Source organism: Ranitomeya variabilis, chromosome 2, assembly GCF_051348905.1.
Source record: "Ranitomeya variabilis isolate aRanVar5 chromosome 2, aRanVar5.hap1, whole genome shotgun sequence".
Classification (NCBI taxonomy): domain Eukaryota; kingdom Metazoa; phylum Chordata; class Amphibia; order Anura; family Dendrobatidae; genus Ranitomeya; species Ranitomeya variabilis.
In genome coordinates, this window is record NC_135233.1 from 842,403,360 (window position 1) to 842,425,461 (window position 22,102).

At 43.5% G+C, this 22,102-nt stretch overlaps 1 protein-coding gene across 1 annotated transcript in view; it reads right to left on the reverse strand.

Moving 5' to 3' along the window:
* Positions 1 to 20,590, reverse strand: part of LOC143803966 (cytochrome P450 2K1-like) — a 271,585-nt gene extending 250,995 nt beyond the window's left edge. Inside the window, exon 1 of the mRNA XM_077281717.1 lies at positions 20,533 to 20,590. The gene's annotated coding sequence lies outside the window, so the exon portion shown is untranslated. The remainder of the gene's footprint in view (positions 1 to 20,532) is intronic.
* Positions 20,591 to 22,102: the final 1,512 nt, after the last annotated feature.

The window sequence follows — 22,102 nt, forward strand, 5'->3', positions numbered from 1 at the left end:
TCTTTTTGCTGACATGTATTGTTGTTTTCGTCCCAGTCCAGAAGTACTGGATTTAACCGGGGGGGAGTGCAGCGCCCCAGAGTCCTGGTCGTTGCAGTACTGTGGCTCCACCGCTAAGGGGGGCTATGGTACGTTTGATGGCACTGAAGGAGTTCATCTGACCAGGTATCACATACACCAATACATTTCACAGTCGGGCCTCCAGGGGGAGCTAAGGGTACTATTCATTAGGCCACTCCCCACATACTGGTAAAACTGGGGGTCAGGCAGGAAGTTAGGCAGAACGCTGACTGGGTTGGAACCAGGCAACACCTTGTGGCAGAGGGTGTTGCAGGGGAAGATTCGGTAGGGTCCCTGTCAGGGGTGGGATCCTGACAGAGGCCTGGCAAGCAGAGAGAAAGCTACGGGACCGCGCCTGCACTTCATAGCGGCGGTGCCCTAAGAAAGGACAAGAAGCGAAATTTATTGTGCTGAGTGAGAAACGAGATCAAAGCAAGAAGGAGAATACCAGTAGGAGTCGTGCTGTAAGATCCAGGCAACATCCTACTGAGGCGTAAACAACCGGCGGCCGGAACGCCGAGGAGGTACAGAGCTCTAAGCCATACTTCAAGCCAACGGCAGGACAGTCAGTCACAGGCGGGCTGTCTCACTTAAATCACCTACGCAGACATAGGGGGCAACCTGTGGAGAGGGGCGACTCTAGGGTCCCGGAAGAGCTCCAAGCCTACCCGTCATACGGGTGCGTCCCAACCATAACACCTGGGAGGGACGGAAGATTAGCAGAAGATCATCTAATCGAGTTGTGAGGGAACACGAGAAACAGACACAACAGTTGTGGGGACTATCCCGTAAGCTCAGCAGGGGAGGACCACAACACATAGCGCTAGAAGGAAGGCACAGATTTCCACCTGCAAAGGGAACTCTGGAGGTGCCATCGGACCGGCCGGACTTGCGCAGCCTGGTTAACCGTATTCCGGATTGAGGACTTTGAGACCTTCAGTAAAGAGGTAAAGAGACTGCAACCTGGTGTCCTCGTTATTGACTGCGACCGGCACTACACTACCCCCCATCATCCACATCTATTACTGTACGCCCCTCAGCAGGGTCACGGACCGGGTCTAGCCACCGTGACAACCCCAGAGCAGAGACTCAGAGGCCCGGTACCGGGTACCCCTCGGCCCTGCGGCAGTGGGGGCGCTACAATTACATAGCGCAACATATTATCCCTAGAGGATTGAGAATTCATTTATTTCCCACTTTTGACTTGAATGATGAATTCCTTAAGGAACGATGGATTAAGGCAGCCAACACCTGTTCTTTTGAATTTATAAGCATTATCATTGAAAGTAATATAGCTACCCTAAGAAACATCGAGATGGAGATTGATTCTCTACAAAAAATGCTACAACAGGAGTTAAAAGCGGATTGCTTTCAGGAGATGATTGGTAAGTTGGACAAGGAAATAGAAAAATGGGAAGGAACTATCTCCCAAAACAAACAGAAAAAATACGAGAGAGATCTGGCTGATTTTGAAAATAAAAAATCTTCAAATGGCAAATTGAGAAAGCTCCAACACAAAGAAATGCATCCAGAAGTTCATCTGTAGCATCTAACTCATCTTTAAGTGAGAGTGGGGAATCAACGCATAATATATATAAAGGACCTAGAACTCGACAGTATTCCAAAAAAGGACCTGCCCACGGAAATTATACCCGTAAGGGCGACTCAGTGAAGGTAATTAACCTCTCAACACATATATTAACAAATGCACAAGAGAGTGTGTTACAAAAAGGTCTCAATTTTTCTCCATCATCTTCTACTATAGATACATTTACCACAATAAAGGACTTACATCTGTTCTCTAGAAAGCTGATCTTGAAGAAACTGCATCACAGGGATTCAGAGGAAATAACAACAGATAATGAAGAACAAGAAGCTTTGGAAACGCTTGTGTCACTTCTTGAGGAGAACACTGCGAGCACAAGTAAGTTTCCTATGAAACTAATTAACAAATCTACGAAATTTCCCTCATTAACTATGGCTCCGGCCATAGATACATTTACCAAGATGGTTACAACGGATATTGAAGATCTGAGAGCTAAATCTAGTAGAGCTGCTAGGGACAATCTCACTCACAAAGAAAGAATAGCCTTGAAGGAATTGAGTGAATGGGATGATGTTGTTTTCAAAATTGCTGACAAAGGAGGCAATGTAGTAATTTGGCCTAACAATATGTATGAGATGCAAGCAGAGTACAAACAACTTACATACAATCCACTGATTAATTTCAAGGAAGAATTGATTAACATCCTTACCGAAGCTTATGAAAACAACATCATCCCTAAAAAACTGTTGGATATTTATACCAAATTACATCCTAGATTGGCAACCTTCTACTTAGTACCGAAGGTACACAAGAACCCTGTCGATCCTCCCAGTAGGCCGATAGTGGCTGCAAATGAGGGATTGTGTGAAATTATATGTGATATAGTAGAGCACTATCTCAAGCCTCTGGTGATACAGCTTCCCTCGTATATTAAAGATACGACCGCTGCTCTAGGACATTTGGAAAACATCCAGCTAACAGATAACATGATCCTAGTTACGGCCGATGTAGAGGCACTCTACTCATGTATTAGACACTCGGACGGCCTACAGGCAGTGGAAAAATACCTAACACAGAGTAACATGGATAAGGACATGTCAAAATTTGTCCTTACCTTACTTAGGTTTATTCTTACCCATAATGTGTTTATGTTTGCAGGGAAAACTTTTCTACAAGTACAGGGTACAGCGATGGGGTCCTCATGTGCCCCCTCGTATGCCAATCTGTTTATGGGAGCATGGGAGTGGTCGATATTTCAGGAGGAGGAGATCGAAGGTATGGAGCGAGTCCACAATTGGATTCGCTTCATTGATGATGTCATGTTTATCTGGGAGGGACCAGTGGAGGAGCTCAATGCATTTATGAATAGGTTAAATCAGAATGAGAAAAACATCAAAATAATGTATAAATATGGGCGAGAAATAGATTTCCTGGACCTATACATCACGACATTACCGGATGGACATTTGTCCACAACCATTTATCGTAAACCGACAGCGATTAATTCGCTACTACATGCGTCTTCCTTACACCCTAAATCTACTACCAACAGCATACCCATTGGGCAATTTCTACGAGTCAAAAAAATATATGCTCTGAAGAGGCACAGTTTGAAATGCAATCGAAAGCTTTAAGGGAACGATTTCAAGATAGAGGATACAATCGACAGGTCATACAAAAGGGATACTGGAGAGCGAAAAACACTCCTAGACAACAATTATTGCATAAGAACCAGCCCTGTTATGATCCCAGTGGCTGGGGATCACAGGAAATACTAGCTAAGTAACTAAACATAGACACGAGCTCTAGGGAGATGGTAACTGGACTGACCGCAAAACCTGATCCTATCCAAACACACTAAAGGTAGCCGGTGAACGTGCCTAAAATCCTGGACGTCTCGACGCAGCCTGAGAAACTGACTACCCCTAAAGAGAAAGCAAGACCTCACTTGCCTCAAGAGAAATAACCCCAAAGATATAGGAAGCCCCCAACAAATAATAACGGTGAGGTAAGGAGAAAAGACACACGTAGGAATGAAAACAGATTCAGCAAATGAGGCCCGCTAATACTAGATAGCAGAAGACAGATAGCGAACTGGGCGGTCAGCAAAAAACCCTATCAAAATATCCACGCTGAGAATTCAAGAACCCCCACGCCAACTAACGGTGTGGGGGGAGAAACTCAGCCCCCTAGAGCTACCAGCAAGCTGGGAAATCACATATTAGCAAGCTGGACAAGAAACAAATAGAACACTGATGATCAAAAAATGAACAAAACGGAAACTTAGCTTCTCTTGATGAGACTGGGAGCAAGGTAGTCAGAAGGAATCAGAATAGCACTGAATACATTGACAGCAGGCATAGACTGAGAGTCCAAGTGAGCATAAATAGAAAACCAGCCCACAGATAACGAGACAGCTGATGCCAGTCACAAACCTGCAGAAAGACAGCACTCACACAGTACCACTTGTGACCACAAGAGGGAGCCCAGAAATAGAGTTCACAACACAGCCCGTTTCGATGACCAAGGAACAGGACAATCAGGTAAGATTCATTACTAATTAGAGTAATGAATGGTCTGAATTGCGCAACATCATCCAAAAACATTGGAAGATTTTGTTTACTGATCCTGTGCTTAAAAAGATTCTTCCAGAAAGGCCCTCTCTAGTTGCAAAGAGAGCCTCTAGTCTGAGAGACATCCTTGTGCATAGCACGTATGATCCAAAGGGAAGAGCCAAAGAAAAGAGGATGGTCACTAGAAAGGGATTTTTTCCTTGTGGTATGTGCAAGGGGTGTGCAAATATGAAGAGAAGTACCACATTTAAAAATCATGACGGTACTAAAACTTATGATATCAGAGCACATATTACATGTTCATCAATTGGCGTAATTTATTATGCAGAATGCCCATGCGGCAAAATATATATAGGGATGACTAGCCACAAATTGAAAGTTAGGGTACGAGAACATTGCCTTGACATAGAGGAAGCAAAAACAGTCCTTGATGAGACCACATTAAAAACCATCCCAAGGCACTTTAAGCGATACCATCAATGCAATTCTAGGCTATTATCCGTCAAAGGCATAGATATGCTGGATTTGGGATGTAGAGGGGGTGACGTGAGTAAGAGACTAGCAAAAAAAGAATGCCAATGGATCTATAGATTAGGGACGGTGGCACCCCAAGGCCTAAATGAAAGTTTTAGCTTTAGTGCATTCTTGTAAAATGAAAAAAGACTTCATGAGGTAGTAGTGTGGTAGGGGGTTTATACATTTAGGATTGGTCATCTACTTAGGATGACCCTCGTTTTTAATGTGTGTTGGCGTTTAAGTGATTTATGTTTTTTTGCATCTTAGATTTATACATCTAACTACTTTCAAAAATATCCATCTGGGTACCTAAAACTCCGGAAATGATGAAGTGAGACATCTTAAGGACATTTAAAATATCAAGATGAAGAAATCGTTGAAACTCAAGAGATCAAGGAGGACCCAGTAATTGTGTATAAATTATTTTAACTCATGGCACTACCTAGGGACTTGGGATACTACTTTAATATATGTATAGTGTTTGCTTGTATAATGACATACTATACATGGGTTGGGATTTTAGGAATGGGGGAGCATGTTCATATTTAGTTTATTTTCATATGCATGGGCTGTAGGGTCTTAATTTTAATTTTAATTTTAATCATACTGATATTACATGCACATGTTTACATATTATGAGCACGATCTGTTTATGCAGAAACCCTGTTTTGCCAATAGGGTGGAATGCTTTAACAAATAGGTGATAGATATAGCAATGCACGGCTAATTACAAACACATATATTTGGCAATAAGAAAATATTGCGTCATTTAATTACACTCACATTTATACACATACGCACGCATTAGGTTTCTAGTGGATATAGGTCTAGATACCATGCTAGTAGGGTCAACTATATATAAAAAGTCATGGTATATGCAGCTATATCTTCTATCAAAGGGCTCTCTGGGATAGGCCCCTTATTTACACAGAGGCTTTTTCTTAGAGGGTTCATATATCACATATTCATATTAAATGAGCAGGTATTGATGTTTTAAATAGGAGGGTTTTTTCCAACATTTTTCACTTTTTATCATATCTCTGGCCCCCAGTGGGTCTCACTATGTAATTTAGGCATTCAATTGATTGCACGTATCACGAATAGATTTTTTATAATTTTAGTGGGCCCCTTACGGGAGTCCTTTTTAATTCTGAATGTAGAACTTGCTATTATAGTATCCCATCTCGCTAAGGTTAGATCAGGAGACGAACATGAACACAAATTAATTTCTGTGTTTTTTTTGTTCTTTTTGTTCCTCGTTCTATCTTCCTTTTTCTTATCTTCCAATAAGGGGCAGTGCGCTTGCGCGGATCGTGGACCTGTGGAGAACAGAGAACGGTCGCTGGGGAAACGAGGACGCAGTGATATGCTTACGCAAAACCTGCCACCTCTGACCCCATGACCGGGACCTGGATCTCCCATGGTTACAGGATGCCGTCAATTCGCGCAAGCGCCGTAATGCCCTCTGCGCTGGGAAGTCCGTACACTAGAATAGAAGGCGGCAATCAGGAGGAGTTTCCTGTTTCCGTACACCCATGTAATGCGGGCAGCGGCGCACAGTATGATAGTCACAATACACCACCGTATTGAAGTTAACATTAGTTCCGGGGCCCAATCATCACCATGTGTACTATATTTAAGCCGGCTAATCCGCTGCCCAGACACGCCTCCTGAAGAAGCAGTGTGAAACACGTGTCAGGGCAGAGGGACGCCGAGGATCATCCCTGTGTGGCTAATAAAGAGGTATGCCTTATTATATTTAGACAACGTATGCTTTTTTACGTGGGGGAATACCTTTTGATACTAAGAGGATTAGCGTGTAGCTACCTAGGTCATGATGTGCCCGCATGGGCAAATATACGAATTCACCCCTAGTATTATTAAATCATATGAGTTATCCATAAAAGCTATACAGTTGTGGCAGCCATTAAAACATTTTATGTATTAGCCAGCTTGTAATTTGGGTTGACCTATGGCAGAGTTGTCCCTCCTTTTGTGGTTCCAGTACCCTTTTTTGTAATAGTAGTAATATGTTGTTTTAATAAGGAATTTTTCTAAATAAAAGACGTTTTATTAAAGTACCAAGGTCGAGATCAGTGCATTCTTTCATCTCACCTTTTTGTGATATATGACATAGAGAATTGTTTAGTTACATGAAAACAAACAACTCCACGCGGTATCAACCATATTTTGCAAAAGACCATTGACAACCTGTTAAACTAGATAATAGGAAGGAGAAGAGAAAAAAGAAGAAATGTTTATAGGGTCCATGAGGACAAATCACTAAGTCAGACGGTGTATTATGATACCGGCATATGAAATATCATAGAAGGATAAGGTCAAAATTATCTTAGCCTATTTTAGTCTTTGGTGAGGATAAGAAGGATTGCCAATTAAACCATTTTGCAGTCACTTTGTTAGCTGCCTCTTGTGTACGGGCTATCAAGGATGCCATCTGGTGAACTCTAGCCACCTCCCCAAACCATTCCTCTAGCGAAGGCGGGTCTAAAGACTTCCCGTGTCATGGAATTACCAGCTTAACAGCCTGAAAAGGGTGCCTCAATAACGATTTCTTTAAAGCATTCTTAGGCATGGGAAACATAAATAGTTGAATTGCTTCTGGGCTTTTAGGGATTGACACCCCTGACATTTCTTTAATCACTTTAAGAACACCCTCCCAGAGCCTCACATCACCAGCACAGCACAAGTTGGATACTCCCAGGAACAGTTTATGTAAGATCGAAGGAACACAATACCATCTAGATGCTATTTTAGAAATAGTTTCCTGAGCTTTAATGGCTATATTAAATTTATGAGAGAGATTGAAACATGTATACCATTGTTCTCTTGTAAAGGATTGATGGAGCTCAATTTCCCATGCCTTACAAAAAGGGGAAGCATATCCAGATCACTTTCCAATAGAAGCTTATAGATATCGGAGATTGCGTGTACAGGGTTAGTGGAAGTCATACACAGGGATTCAAATGAAGAAAGGAGACGCACCCATGCTAAATGATTGGCAAATGTAGAGAAAAATGCCCTCATTGAATACATTCAAAAGAATATCTCGCTTTCTGTGGACGATCACCTAGAATAGTTGAGAGGGGAAGCAATACACCTTCAGCGGCTACATGATAAAGATGAAGGTTAAGGTTCCAGGATAAGAAGGGGTTTCTCTTAGAGCTACCCAGAAAAAGGCTTGAGGAGACACCGGATGGGAATTTTGGGTTATTTGTTATTGAGGATAACGGTCCTAATGGGTCAATTAGAATTCGCTTTATACTGGGAATGTGGATAGTTTTGAGTGTTTGCCTGAGACTAAATGGAATAGAGATGTTATTTCAGGCCAAATCCATGGTAGAGTGGAAACTGATATATGACAAGACTCATAGGCCATATGTACCCACAGTTTAGATTCTCTGTAGTGCAGAATATCTAAGATTCTTACATGGGCGAACGCAAAATAGTATTTTCGGCAGTCCGGCAAACCTATACCCCTCAAATCCTTTGGAAGCACCAAAACAGTACTACGAATTCTTGGGTGTCCTGCCAATCAAACAGATTGGCTGAATTTACATTGGACCGTCATCCAGAAGAAGGATGGGATATGTATCGGGATAGGTTGTAGTAAATACAAAAGTCTAGGCAATACAGTTATTTTGAGGATGTTAACCCGGTCAAACCAGAACTCTCCATGGTTCCAGGAATTAAAATCCCCTTCCAATCTGGACAAAAATTGGTCAAAGTTCAAGTCAAACAACTCTGATAAATCTGCTGAAATAAGGGTGCCCAAGCAGTTAATATGATTATTTGAGGGCCATTTAAATGGAAAATTAGAGTTCAGAATATTCACATTTGCAAGGGTAGGGAAATATTCATGGCTTCAGATTTTTCGAGATTGATCTTAAAATTGGACCAACTACTAAAACATGCCAGCATAAACATCAGGAAAAGAAGTGAGATATGTGGATTAGTTAAATAAATTATCAGGTCATCAGCAAATGCAGAACACTTATACTCTGAGCCCGCTATTTTGATTCCCCGTATATCAGGATTAGCACGTAAAGATGCTCTATTATCAGGAAATACAACATTGGGGAGAGGTTGCAACCTCGTCGAGTACCATTCTTTATAGTAAAGGGGGCCGAAAGGCTGGGTTGAGGGGGAGTAGAAAAGGGCTAAGATTTCTTAAGTAAATACAGTACCCAAACCGATGTGGCTCAGGGTTTGAGAGAGAGAAGACCATGAGATCCTATAAAAAGCCTTTTCGGCATCAAGCAATAGGATCATTAAAGGGGTTTTTAGAGTGTGTACATGATTAATAATATCTATTGTTTTCAAAGTGTTATCCCGTGTCTCCCTTCCTGAAGGAGGTGGGATTTGATTTAAGTCTATTGGCAAAAAGCTTGGCATATAATACTAAATCTACTTTTAAGATATAGGCCTATAGCTACTAAATGAGTTGGGGTCTTTCCCTGGCTTGGGAATGACTGAAACATGTGTTGTTGTGGAATGGGGAGGAAAGAAGGTAGACTCTGATATGGAATTAAACGATTGTAATATTATCGGAGACAATTGTTCAAAAATTACTTTATAGAATTCTGCTGTGAAACCATCAGGCCCTGGACTTTTATTGCTAGGGAGATCTCGAACAGAGGCTTTTAGTTCTTGATGTGAAAAAGGATTTTCCAGGAATTTTAGTGTTTCATCCTTTCCATTTTTTGGAGGGGCTGATGTATTAATATAATTTCCCATGTGTAGGGCAGGTGTAGGCAAGTTATACAGATTTGAATAATATGAATGGAAGACAGCTGCAATTTCAGGTGTGGTATGAACCAATTTATCTTGAGTATTCTTAGTACAGGGAATATTTGTTTGGATCTTTTTAGCATTAAGGGCTTTAGCTAACATTCTTCCCAAACTTGTAGAACCTACTCTGACCTAGCTGAAATAAATGTTTACATGAAGAATCGAGTACCGTATTTTGCGGTTTATAAGATGCACCAGATTATAAGACGCACCCCAAATTTTGAGGAGAAAAAAACACTCACACTCCAAACTCCACTATGGTGAAGACCAAGCACTGTCGAAAGACACCAGAAACAAAATTGTAGCCCTGCACTACACTGGGAAGGCTGAATCTGCAATAGGCAACAAACTTGGTGTGATGAAATCAACTGTGCAAGCAATAATATGAAAATGGAAGACATACAAGACCACTGATAATCTCCCTCAATATGGGGCTCTCACCTCGCGGGGTCAAAATGATCTCAAGAACGGTGAGCAAAAATCCCAGAACCACACGGGTGGACCTAGTGAATGACCTGCATAGAGCTGGGACCACCGTAACAAAGGCTACCATCAGTAACACACTACGCCCTTAGGGACTCAGATCCTGCAGTGACAGATGTGTCCCACTGCTTAAGCCAGTACATGTCGAGGCCCGTCTGAAGTTTGCTAGAGAGCATTTGGATCCATAAGAGTATTGGGAGAATATCATAAGGTCTGGTGAAACCAAAGTAGAATTGTTTGATAGAAACAAAGCTTGTCGTGTTTGGAGGAGATGGAATGAGGAGTTGCATCCAAAGAACAACAAATCTACTGTGAAGCATGGGGGTGGCAACATCATGCTTTGGAGCTGTTTCTCTGCAAAGGAATGAGGACGACTGATCTGTGTACATAAAAGAATGAATGGTGCCATGTATCGTGAGATTTTTAGTGCAAACCTTCTTCAATCAGCAAGGGCATTGAAGATGATACGTGGAAGGTCTTTCAGCATGATAATGATCCCAAGCACACCACCAGAACGACGAAAGAGTGGCTTCGTTAGAAGCATATGAAGGTGCTGGCGTAGCCTAGCCAGTCTCCAGATCTCAAGCCCATAGAAAGAGTGGAAAATGAAGTTACAGGCTGATCCAACTTCAGTGGAAATGCCTCAAGACAAGGAAATTATGTTCAGTAGTGTGTGTGCCCTCCACGTGCATGTATAACCTCTCTACAATGCCTGGGCATGCTCCTGATGAGGCGGTGGATGGTCTCCTGAGGGATCCTCTCCCAGACCTGGACTAAAGCATCCGCCAACTCCTGGACAGTCTGTGGTGCAACGTGACGTTGGTGGATGGTGCGAGACATGATGTCCCAGATGCATTCAATCTGATATTCAGGTCTGGGGAACGAGCAGGCCAGTCCATAGATTCAAAGCCTTCATCTTGCAGAACTGCTGACACACTCCAGCCACATGAGGTCTGGCATTGTCCTGCATTAGGAGGAACCCAGGGCCATCCGCACCAGCATATGGTCTCACAAGGGGTCTGAGGATCTCATCTCAGTACCTAATGGCAGTTAGGCTACCTCTGGTGAGCACATGGAGGGCTGTGCGGCCCTCCAAAGAAATGTCACCCCACACCATTACTGACCCACTGCCAAATCGGTCATGCTGAAGGATGTTGCAGGCAGCAGATCGCTCTCCATGACATCTCCAGACTCTGTCCACATCTGTTAGATGTGCTCAGTGTGAACCTGCTTTCATCTGTGAAGAGCACAGGGCGCCAGTGGCGAATTTGCCAATCCTGGTGTTCTGTGGCAAATGCCAAGCATCCTGCACGGTGTTGGGCTGTGAGCACAACCCCATCTGTGGATGTCGGGCACTCAGACTATCCTCATGGAGTCGGTTTCTAACCATTTGTGCAGACACATGCACATTTGTGGCCTACTGGAGGTCATTTTGCAGGGCTCTGGCAGTGCTTCTCCTGTCTCTCCTTGCACAAAGGCTGAGGTAGCGCTCCTCCTGCTGGGTTGTTGCCCTCCTACGGCCCCCTCCACATCTCCTGGTGTACTGGCCTGTCTCCTGGTAGTGCCTCCAGCCTCTAGACACTACGCTGACAGACACAGCAAACCTTCTTGCCACAGCTCGCATTGATGTGCCATCCTGGCTGAGCTGCACTACCTGAGCCAAATGTGTGGGTTGTAGAGTCTGTCTCATGCTACTACGAGTGTGAAAGCACAACCAACATTCAAAAGTGACCAAAACATCAACCAGAAATCATTGGTACTGAGATGTGGTCTGTGGTCCCCACCTGCAGAACCACTCCTTTATTGAGTGTGTCTTGATAATTGCCAATAATTTCCATCTGTTGTCTATTCCATTTGTACAACAGCATGTGAAATTAATTGTCAAACAGTGTTGCTTCCTAAGTGGACGGTTTGATTTCACAGAAGTTTGACTTACTTGGAGTTATTGTCTGTTGTTTAAGTGTTCCCTTTATTTTTTGAGCAGTGTATAATAGCACAAAGAGGGGAAAGAAGAAGGAGACATGCTGGTAAAGCAGGGAAAAAGATGCACAACAAAGTAACCAGGGGTAAACATTCCGCAGCGGTTTACACCTGCTCCTCAATAGGAATCCGCAGGTGTAAAACCGCAGGTGGAATCCGTGGAAAAATATCCGCGGTAATTCCGCAGTAAATCCGCAGTGCGGATTTCCTGCAGATTTACCAAAATCAGTGTGGAAAAATCCGCACAACATTCCGCAACGTGTGCAAATACCCTTAGAGTCTATTGCAGCCCTATCAGAGTCTAATGCAGCCCCCTCAGAGTATAATGCAGCCCCTCCCCAAGTATAATGCAGCCCTTTCAGAGAGTATAGTGCAGCCAACTCACACTATAATGCAGCCCACTCAGAGTATAATGTGTTATGGACCTGGTGGTTAGGAGCACCTGGAATGACCTGATGGTTAAACTAGACGACAGGACAAGCTCTGGGAAGTGGGATCTCTGCTGACCGCAAACCCTAATCCTATAACACACAAACTAGAAATAGCCGTGGAGCGTACCTAACTCTCCCTAGACGCCTCTTCACAGCCTAAGATCTAACTACCCCTAAAGATAGGAAATTAAGCCTTACCTTGCCTCAGAGAAATTCCCCAAAGGAAAAGGCAGCCCCCCACAAATATTAACTGTGAGTTAAGAGGGAAGTCACAAACACAGGAATGAAACAGGTTTCAGCAAAGGGAGGCCAGACTTACTAAATAGACTGAGGATAGAAAAGGGATCTATGCGGTCAGCACAAAAAACTACAAAAAGCCACGCAGAGTGTGCAAAAAGACCCCCGCACCGACTCACGGTGCGGAGGTGCCACTCTGCACCCCAGAGCTTCCAGCTAGCAAGGAAATATCATGTTAGCAAGCTGGACTAGAACTTAGCAAATACTAAGAAATATATTCAGTACACAATGAACAACAAATGAACTAGCAGGGACTTAGCTTCTGCTGGAGTAGACAGGTCATCACAAAGATCCGAGAGAGATCTGAACCAGTACTGATACATTGACAGCTGGCATCAAGTAACGATCTGAGTGGAGTTAAATAGAGAAGCCAGCCTAGCCGCAAACGAGGGCAGCTGAGGAAGCAACCTCAGAACCAGCAGTTCCACTCACAGCCACCAGAGGGAGTCCATGGACAGAACTCGCCGAAGTACCATTCATGACCACAGGAGGGAGTTCGAGAATGGAATTCACAACAATAATGCAGCTCACACACAGTATAATGCAGCCCCACACACAGTATAATGCAGCCCCCACATACAGTATAATTCAACCCCCCCTTAAACACACGCATAGTATAATGCAGCCCCCCCACACACAATATAATGCAGCCCCCCATTCACAGTATAATGCAGCAACGCACACACAGTATAGTGCAGTCCCCTCACACACAGTATAGTGCAGTCCCCCCACATACAGTATAGTGCAGTCTCCCCACACACAGTATAGTGCAGTTCCCCACACAGTGTAATGCAGCCCTAACACACAGCATACTGCAGCCCCCGCATACACAGGATAGTGCAGTTCCAACATACAGTATAATTCAGCACCCGCACACACAATATATTGCAGTCCCCTCACACACAGTAAAGTGCAGCCCCCACACACAGTATAGTGCAGTCCCCATACACATTATAATGCAGCCCCTACACACACAATATAGTGCAGCCCCCACATACACAATATAGTGCATTCCCACACACAGTGTAATGCAGCCCCACACACAGTATATTGCAGCAGACACACACAATACAGTATAGTGTAGTCCCCCACACACAGTATATTGCAGCTGACACACATACTCACAATACAGTATAGTGTAGTCCCCCCACACACAGTATAGTGCAGCAGACACACACAATACTTACCTCCCATCCTCATTCTCCCACTGCTCTAGCTTCTGCAAAGCCTTTCAGTGTCTCATCAGCTCCATTGCTGGCACACCCTGAGTCAGAGGCAGAGGGGGAGTGATGGTAGAGGCAGCGTCACATGATGCTCTCTCCTCCACCACTGCTTTCAACTTTATCGGCATCTATGATGCCGATAAGTTGATGCATGATGCGGGGAATGGGGCGTTGCCAGGCCCCACTTACTCAGGGGCCCCATAGTGTCAGTGTGGTGTGCTATTAGCGGCACGCCACTGGCTGGGGGCCCCTGGAGGAGCGGGGGCTGTAGGCAGCTGCCTGGTCTGCCTGTCCCTAATGCCGAACCTGATGATAGGATAAGCTTGAGAAACCTCTAGCTTTTTTGCATATTATAAAAACTGATGAAACTCTGTTGGTAAAAAACTGATACAATGATTCAAAATCTGTTCCAAAGCGCTTAAGAAAATCAGGCATTTTTTTCCATACGATAAACATCACTTAAGCTCGAATGAGCCCTTAGCCAAAATAGACAACAAAAGAGGAATTGGCATTAAAAAGGTTGAAGCAGGATGTTCTCAGATGGAAGTGGCCACTGAGCTTAGAGTGTCACAGAGTGTTATCATCAGGTCGTAACAGAAAAACAGATAAACTGGAGGAGTCAAAAAAGGCATAGAAGTGGACGTCCTTTGGTCACATCCCACATTAATGACCGCCTCATTGTGAACAATGCCCTTTGGAACTGGATGGTGAATGCCACACAATTCTAGACACATTTAAAGAAGGTGAGAGGCATTCAAGTGTCACATAAGACCATTCAAAACCATTTACATCAGCGTGGTCTGAGTGTTCGACAACCTGCAAGGGTTCCTGACCACACCACCAGGCATAGGTGTCATCATCTTGAATGGGCCAGGGAGCATGTACGCTGGATGAGGGACCAGTGGGCCTCAGTGCTGTTCAATGGTGAAAGTTGTTTCACGCTGAGCAGAAATGATGGCCACCAACAAAGTTGGAGACTTCAAGGAGAGCGTTATGCAACAGCCACTGTTGTCATCAGATGAGCCTTTGGTGGTGGTGGTGTTACAGTGTGGGCAGGTGTGTCTAGTCAATACAGAACTGCCCTACACTTTGTGAATGGTACAGTGACAAATCCCTACTACTTGAATAACACCATTAATCCAATCATTGTGCCTCTGCACGAACAACACAGGCCTAATTTCATCTTCATGGATGACAATGCTCCAGCTAATTATTAGGATATGGCTGTTGGAGACTGGGGTGCCTCAAATGGAGTGGCCTACACTTTCCAGACCTGAATCCCATAGAAAACCTATAGGAGCAGCTGAGCCGTTGTGTAGAAGCTCGTAACGCTGTACCCCAGAATCTCAATAAACCAAGGGCCACCCTTCACGAAGAGTGATATGCCATGTATCAGCAGACAATAATCAATTTGTGAACAGCATGAGACGTCGTGTCAAGCTGTAATTGATGCTAAAATCAACAATATATTGAGTCATTAACATTTTTTGTTGGGGTATGCCCACCATTATTGTTGGCTTTTGTTTCAATAAATTGTTTAAGATGAGGAAATCACCATTGCATGCTTCTACTTAAGTCCCTACTTTTTGATAAAATATTACTATAGTGTGAATTATTTTCGTTTTCAATAAATTTTACCCTAAAGCCAAATAACCCTAACTTTTTGTGAGTAGTGTATGTGTATTTCTACAATAATGCTGGAATATCGATTCTTACAACGGTAATATGTCCTTGCACGTTTGACATATTTCTGCCAGTCCCTGACTGCGTAGGGAGGAGCAGCTGAATTTTACATACATTAGCAGTCAATGCTCCTGTTCTGCATAAACTCCATTTTAATCAAACATGCCAGTTAGGGTACTTGGTGTACCTTTGGTATGGCCAAGAGGCTCAGTGCACCGTGCCAACTATTGTTTTGTATGCCCTCGAGTCCTTAATTGGTGATTAACAGCGTTGGCTTGCTGGGAGTGAGCACTGTGTGCAGAAAAAGCTCAGATAAGCTAGCACTGGAAATCCCTTCCATGTCCCTTTTTTTCCCAGTGTGGGAGGAAGGGACATGGAAAACCAGTAGGTGGAACAGTGCACTAATACTCTTGGCTACACCAAGGCCGCTCCATGCACCCTAATTAGCATATTTGATTAAACTTCTGTTTCTGCAGAATAGAAGCTGCGATTAGAACACTATTAAAAGTGAAATTTATTTTTTATAGGGGCTGGATACCTTGCAAGACAATGTTTGAGGCCGGGGTCAGACTAGCGTATGGCATCAGATGCGATATGCTAATGACTCTCGGCTCCTGCTCTGCTGCGATCGGGAGCCAAGTGTCATGCGTCTGTGCTCCGAGCCTCTCTCACAGGGAGGATCGGAGCACAGCTGTGGAGGAGGCGGAGAAATTAATTTGTCAATCTACTCCATTGGCCGGGGTCAGCGTACATTGCACATCACTCGGATGATATCTGAGTGATGTGCGTTGTCTCACTCACACCTATAGGCTTATTTGGGTGCGAGGGAGCCGAGACTCGTCCAAGTGTCGGCGACAGTCGCAGCATGCTGCGATTTCACTCACACATTGAAAACGGCCGAGGAAAAAAAACGCTGATGTGAGCTGCCCCAGAGATGAATACTGGTCCGAATGCTATGCAATGTTTTATCGCATAGCACTCGTCCATATTCATCGCTAGTGTGACCCTGGCCTAATTTATATTGTCAGTTTGGGCTGACAGATGTTATAAAAATTCCCAAATTGAAATAGTAAAAATTTTAAAGTACTAACATTAGAGAGTACCTATCACCAATCTGGAGCAGCCTTTTTTGTTTAATAAAATACCCCAGATTGGTGATTTTTGTAAATATCACTTATTAACAAAAGCGCTCAAAAGGGACCATAATATCTACAAAAGGACACAACTTTTTTTAGAAAGTCAGGTCTGAACTTCCATCTCGTGCGATTTGGGTATCTAGGACAGGATAACTATGGCATGACAACCCAGGGTCTGCAGGAGACCCCTGTGGCTGTCATTGCCAGATAGCTATGAGCGCCGCCCTGTGGCAGGCACTCATACCAGATGAGCATTTCTCCTATGTGTAGTACAAGCAATCGGATGATCGCAGCTTCTAGTCTCCCATGGAGACTATTGAAGCATGTAAAAAGTAAAAAAAAAAAGGTGTTTAAAAATATAAAATAAATAAAAAATATAAAAAGTTTAAATCGCCCCTTTTGCCCCATTCAAATAAAACAATTAAAAAGAAACCCACATATTTGGTGTTGCCGCATTCAGAATCGCCCCAATCTATCAAAATTTAAAAAGAATTAATCCGATCGGTAAGCAGAGTATGGAGAAAAAAATCTAAGTGATAGATTTACGCTTTTTTTGGTCCCTGAAACATTGCACCAAAATGTAATAACAGGTGATCAAAACATTGTATCTTCGCCAAAATGGTATCAATAAAAACGTCAGCTTGACACACAAAAATTAGCCCTCACCCAGCTCCAGATAACGAAAAATGGAGACGCTACGGGTCTCAGAAAAATACCGTATATACTCGAGTATAAGCCGACCAGAGTATAAGCCGACCCCCCTAATTTTGCCACAAAAAACTGGGAAAACTTAATGACTCGAGTATAAGCCTAGGGTGGGAAATGCAGCAGCTTCCGGTAAATGTCAAAAGTAAAAATAGATACCAATAAAAGTAAAATTAATTGAGACATCAGTAGGTTAAGTGTTTTTGAATATCCATATTGAATCAGGAGCCCCATATAATGCTCCATAAAGTTTATGATGGCCCCATAAGATGCTCCATATTAAAATATGCCCCATATAATCCTGCATAAAGGTTAATAATGGCCCCATAAGATGCTCCATACAGACATTTTCCCCATATAGTGCTGCACAAACGTTGATTATGGCCCCATAAGATGCTCCATACAGACACTTGCCCCATATAGTACTGCACAAACGTTGATTATTATTATTATTATTATTTATTGTTATAGCGCCATTTATTCCATGGCGCTGTACAAGTGAGGAGGGGTATACATAATAACAAGTACAATAATCTTGAACAATACAAGTCATAACTGGTACAGTAGGAGAGAGGACCCTGCCCGCGAAGGCTCACAATCTACAAGGGATGGGTGAGAATACAGTAGGTGAGGGTAGAGCTGGTCATGCAGCGGTTTGGTCGATCGGTGGTTACTGCAGGTTGTAGGCTTGTCGGAAGAGGTGGGTCTTCAGATTCTTTTTGAAGGTTTCGATGGTGGGCGAGAGTCTGATGTGTTGTGGTAGAGGGTTCCAGAGTAGGGGTGATACGCGAGAGAAATCTTGTATGCGATTGTGGGAAGAGGAGATAAGAGGGGAGTAGAGAAGGAGATCTTGTGAGGATCGGAGGTTGCGTGTAGGAAAGTACCGGGAGATGAGGTCACAGATGTAAGGAGGAGACAGGTTGTGGATGGCTTTGTACGTCATGGTTAGGGTTTTGTACTGGAGTCTCTGGGCAATGGGGAACGGGGCCCCATACAGACACTTGCCCCATATAGTACTGCACAAACGTTGATTATGGCCCCATACAGACACTTGCCCCATATAGTGCTGCACAAATGTTGAGTATGGCCCCATACAGACACTTGCCCCATATAGTGCTGCACAAACGTTGTGGCCCCATAAGATGCCCCATACAGACACTTGCCCCATATAGTGCTGCACAAACGTTATGGCCCCATAAGATGCCCTATAAGATGCCCCATACAGACACTTTCCCCATACAGTGTTGCACAAACGTTGATTATGGCCCCATACAGACACTTGCCCTATATAGTGCTGCACAAACGTTATGGCCCTATAAGATGCTCCATACAGACACTTGCCCCATGTGCTGTTGCTGCGATAAAAAAAAAAAATCACATACTCACCTCTCCGTCGCTCAGGCCTCCGGCACTTTCAATATTCACCTGACTTCATTCCAGCGTCGCTCCATCTTCTGCACTGACGTTCAGGCAGAGGTTGCGCACTAACCACGTCATTGTGCCTTGTGTCCTGAGCATCACTGCAGAAGACGCTGAAGATGGAGCGGCGCCTGGAACGGGGAGCAGGTGAATATCACGCAGCGCTGGGCTCCCCTCCCCGTTATACTCACCTGCTCCTGGTGCAGTGCAGTCCCTGCTTCCCGGCGCTCCAGCTTCTAACTGTACTGAGCGGTCACCGTTACCGCTCATTATAGTAATGAATATGTGGCTCCACCCCTATGGGAGGTGGAGCAGCATATTAATTACTGTAATGAGCAGTACCATGTGACCGCTCACTACAGGAAGAAGCTGGGGCGCCGGGAAGCAGGGACCTGCAGGGACCGCGCCGGGAGCAGGTGAGTATTATTAGACAGCCCTCGCTCCCCCTCCCCTGCCGACCCCTGGGTATGACTCGAGTATAAGCCGAGAGGGGGACTTTCGGCCCAAAAAAATGGTCTGAACATCTCGGCTTATGCTCAAGTATATATGGTAAGTCATTTTTTAAAACATTTTTATACAAATTTGGGATTTTTTTTTTCACCACTTAAATGAAAAAGAACCTAGACATGTTTGGTATGTACAAACTTGTAATGACATGGAGAATCCTAATGGCAGTTCAGTTTTAGCATTTAGTGAAAATGGTTAAAAAAAAATATATATATATTTTTTCCTGTTTTCCAGTACACGATATGGAAAAACCAATGGTGCCGTTCAAAAGTACAACTCATCAAAAATGCCTTCACATGGCCATATTTGCTATTGCTGCATTCTTAAAGTAAGATCTATCAAAATGTAAAATAAATTAATACAATTGGTAAACAGCGTAATGAGAAAAAAATCAAAACGCCAGAGTTACGTTTTTTTATATCACCACAACATTGCAATGAAATGCAAAAAGATGCAATCAAAATGTTGTATCTACTCCAAAATACTATCAGTAAAAACATTAGCTCAGTGCGCAAAACATAAGATATCACACATCCCCATATCCTGAAAATTTAAAGAGCTGCGGGTCTTGGAAAATGTCAACACAATCAAAAAATGTTTTCTTCTTTTTACAAATTCCCAAATTTATTTTCAACAATAAATTTAAAAAAATGCATATTTAGTATCTGCGTAATCGTATTGATCTGGATAATCATATTGCCAGGTCAGTTTTACCATATAGTGAACAAGGTAAATAAAAAAAATTTTGAATTGCACTTTTTTAAAAATTTTAATCACACTTGGAATATTTTGTTCCTGTTTTCTAGTACTTCAGACAATAAAATGGAGTAATTAAAAAGATGCAAATTGTCCTGCAAAAAACAAACCCTCATACGGCTATGTGGACAGAAAAATAAAGTTATGGGGAGGAAAAAGTGAAAACAAAAAAATGTTACCTGGTTGTAAAGGAGCTAAATATTCTAAATCCGGTGCATCATCTAAACATAATAGTTATTATATTTTCAATTGAATCCATATTCTAAGTGTGCATGCCATATGATTTATAACAGAGTAGCCTAAATTAGTTTATAGAGTTTTAAGATTAGCTATAAGTATGTCACATAAATCAGCATTATTACAGAGGAAAAACTCATTAATATATTATCTAGAGGAACTAGCTCATACCGTGAAAGCAGCTGTGGTATCTTGGAAAGGTTCTGTCCGTCTGAACACAACGTTTGAGATTTCCTCAGTTTATAGACATGCCAAGTGTTTATTCAATGTGGTTAGTATTGCAGAAAATGGACCTGGGCCAAAATACAAAAATGGCATATCGGCCTCAGGGATCCTCAGGGACTAAGCAGTTCACACATTAAATACCGAGGAGGAGCACAAGGAAGCAGAAACTTGTTTTGTAGAACAATAACTGTCAAGGAAAAGATATTTGCAAATAGAATAAAACAGCCAATTCACCTACAGATGGAAACCTCTAGATATAGGACACTTTATGGAATTTGGGTATAATAAAAATGGATCTATTGTCAATTCAAAGAAGCTTTAATGGCAGGACCAAATAAATATGTATGTGAGCAGGTCGCAGGATGCAGTGAAGGACAGGAGGCAGAACAAGAGTTAAGAGATTTATTAACAAGGGAATGCTCCACACAGGGAGATACTGGATTAAGCAGGGGGTGGGGGAGTTGATATTAGCACGATATGAGTGCGGGGTGAGGTAAAAGATAAAGAAACTGTTCATGAAAGGGTTATCTTAACAGTCTGCTGGCTTCTTGGCTGCAGTGTTTTTAGTTACAACGGTGGTGCCCAGGTAACTGGCGTGTGATGATTCCGGTGTCGTCCTGAAGAAGTTGGAGGTCCGGTTCCCGGCGATGGCGGTGAGTCCTCATTGTATTAAGCGGGGTCCTAGATCCACGGTTCGTCATACCCGGTGCAGCACATTCTGTAACACTGCCGGAGCGTGACTCAACTTGGCAGTAATATGCGGGTGAGAAATGACACAGTTCTGGTCAGTCACCCGGTTTGTCTTAGGCAGCACGCGCACAGTAACCACCGGCCCGGAGCATCCGTAACTTTCAGTCATGAGAGAAAACGGGCAGTTCTCTGTCCACAGTCAGTGAACCTGCATGCAGGGAATCTACAGCGCGGGCCTGCGCTAACACGATGCTCAGAGCACGGAGCACCTACTTCTCCCTGTTGCACGCTCTGTCTTCCAGCCAAGTCTGCCCCCTCTTTCCCAGGCACAGGACCTTTTATCTTAGTCACGCCCCCTGCTGACTAGTGAAAAGGTCGGTCTGGGTTGGAAATCTTTCCCCTGGACAACAATGGTGATAGCCCTGACAGTTCCGGAATCGCCGCAAGAGAGGTACCCGGGTCCGGTCCATCTTCTTACATGTACAAATGGAAATAGGGACTGTGGGGATAATAGGTGGGGACTGTAGAAATGATGGTTGAGGCACATAATAGGGGGGTAAAGAAGTCCATGGCATATCATGGTTATCTTTCTCGCAGCCTGTGGCATGGACAGCTGTTGATAAGAGAAGAGACGCTTTCTCTCTGATGGAGCCACATTAAGCCTATCTGATCAACACATGGACAGTCACTTGATTCCACTAGGTAGCACACACCCCCAGGAAGAAGCACTTGCGAAACGCGCGTCGGGGTATTGGAGGTGCAGCTTGTCACTCAGCACTACACGTGGGAAGCTGTACATAGAGAAAAACCAAAAAACTAACAGAGA